Here is a 2,368-nt window from a genome sequence, read left to right on the forward strand (position 1 = left end):
AGGAGCGGAGGAGAGCTGCGACGGGCTGGGAACCCGCTGTGGTGGCGCTCCGGTACGCGGAAGTACGTCGGCGTTTCCTGATCTTTAACCCCGGTCCGGGCCGTCCGCTGTCGGTATTTCCCCGACGCTCGACTGTTAACCTCTTTGCGTTACGTTGAGGGTCCGTTTGAGTATCGATGGTTTGATTCCAAACGCCTCGCGAGACGAACTTGTTATTCCCGTTAAAGAGGTAATCCGGTTGTATAACTCTGATTTCTGAAAACGAGGTCCTCCCGACTGCAGCAGGCTTCTCTTTGGAACTGCAAACCGCAGGCGGCAGTTCAAATACGTCGCTGCTTTTACGGGCGCTGAAAGTGTCAGGGGCTGGAGATATGCGAGTCAGAGGTTAGGGAGGAACAGGGGCTTTTCAGGAGTGCCATGACCTTTTGCATAAGAGTCATATAGAAATTCAGACGTTGCTAAATATTCCATTTCGTATCTGTCGTTATGAGAGCTGACTCTTTTCCTGTACAAAATATGTTGGTGTTGCAGTTGTAAGTACTTTCAAACATCAACGAAGTGAACTTACTGAGTTTGATTTGTTTTGTTGTTTGCCGATGGGGAGGTCTTAGCTTTGCTCTTGGTTGGTAAATAGGAATTGAGAGCAAGGTGTGAGGGAGTGAAAAATCCTCTGGTTCAGCAGCGATGTTTGGGGCAGCGCACAGCAGCTTGTGACAATGCAAAAAGGGTGAAGGTGGGCTGAAGAGTGACTGCTGTCAGCCATCCCAATGTGTTCCCAGCAGAAGTAGGGTTGGGAGATGGGCACGTGCCTTTATCATCCATCTGCTGAATGGCCAGGAGAATTGGTTGTCCTGCATCTTCTGCACTGTAGCACCACCTGGTTCTGAAGCCCAGACGTGATGTTCCTAATTCAGTTAGCTCAAAGATGATTTTATGAGTTGCTCAGTTCATATAATAGGGGAAAGTCGACCCGATAAAAAGTGACTGTTGTTAGTGAGGCAGTCTTCTTAGAACAAAACGTTAGAATGACGTTTCTGGAAAGTGGTCTGACTTTTTTTTTGGCAGAAGCTGCTCTGGTAAGTCAGGTGGAGATGGAAAAACATGGTGGAAAAGCAGCACGTCATTTATTCAGGGAAATAAGAATAGTTCTCCCTAGCAAATAGTTAACCTAATAACTTTTAGTTATATAGTTAACTTGTCCTATTTCTCATAGACTTTACAGTAAATGAGGGCAGTTGATACTTTGGAAGTAGGATTTCTTTGATTCTATACTTTAAATAAATATTCCTCCTCCCCACTCTCCCCCCTCCTTTTTTAGCAGACTTTTCTCCAGGATGGAGAGAGCTTTCAGACTTGATTAGATTCAGACTGACTATAAAGAATTCCAATTTCCTATTTATGTATGGGCCAAAATGAAAAATAAAAAAAGAAACAAATTCTGGTTTACAAAAATTACACTTGTTTTGTTTTACGTTGCCATTTGTCCTACAGCTCAAGTATTTGTTTTGGAGAGGAGGCAAAATACAACAAACTGGTCTGTCTTCCCTCTTGAATGGAACAAAAGTAGGAATAGAACACATGCAGAGAACTGTTTAAATTTGTTCCCGTTTAATTTGTTTATTTTTAAACTTTATTCTCCTGGCAGAGAAAGCTGTGGATCCGGCTGCAGTTCTAACAGCCTGTAGATGATCATGGCTCATGGTGTCTCACATAAGCTGACATCCATGCTCTTGGACAGGGATTTAGAAGGGTCTCCTCAGTCCTGTCTGTCGATCAAATCAATCTTACTCCTGGGGGATTGCTGTGTATCAATGCTAATCATGAACATGCCTGTCATATTTGCAAATAATGTGCTTGCTAAGCAAGCCTGAGTGCATGAGCAGAACTGGGCTGAAGTTGTCATTGTTATTTATGGTGAATTAGTATCTGAAATATCTGAAAGGCTTGAACTAGGAAGAGTGTTTCTGAAAGTATGCAGCGTTACTATACAAGCAGAGAGCTGCACGTTTAGATGTGCTTCCTCCTGATGTTTCATGAAAGCAGTACCAACTGCACTTGAAAATATGAAGCTAGAACAAAGGAATACCAGAAAGAATGTATGGATAGGAGAGTATTTCATAAGGATTTGTTGTGCCATGTCTTGATTAAATATGTGCAAGTAACTCAGCTTAGAGTGACACTGGACAATAGACTAGATGCTGCATAAGCATGGGACCTACAGTAATGATAATATCTAGATGAATTAGTCTGTAGAATGGAGCGGGTGATATTGCTTGTGTTAAATGTATATGCTTGGTGCTTGTAGGCCAAACAAACGGCAGAGGTGCAATATTTGTGCTAAAAAGTTTGTGAATTTATTTGTTTCATT

The 2,368-nt window shown here is 42.6% G+C and overlaps 1 protein-coding gene across 3 annotated transcripts in view; it reads left to right on the forward strand.

The window, feature by feature from the left end:
• The first annotated feature begins 43 nt into the window (after positions 1-43).
• WAPL (WAPL cohesin release factor) overlaps positions 44-2,368 on the forward strand; it is a 60,195-nt gene continuing 57,870 nt past the window's right edge. For 2 of the 3 annotated variants that reach the window (XM_003207836.4, XM_010714198.3), the window contains exon 1: positions 44-62. The gene's annotated coding sequence lies outside the window, so the exon portion shown is untranslated. Of the gene's footprint in view, positions 63-115; positions 230-2,368 lie in introns of those variants that run through there. The other variant, XM_010714197.3, reaches the window with a different exon arrangement.

The sequence above is a fragment of the Meleagris gallopavo genome, chromosome 8, assembly GCF_000146605.3.
Source record: "Meleagris gallopavo isolate NT-WF06-2002-E0010 breed Aviagen turkey brand Nicholas breeding stock chromosome 8, Turkey_5.1, whole genome shotgun sequence".
NCBI lineage: Eukaryota > Metazoa > Chordata > Aves > Galliformes > Phasianidae > Meleagris > Meleagris gallopavo.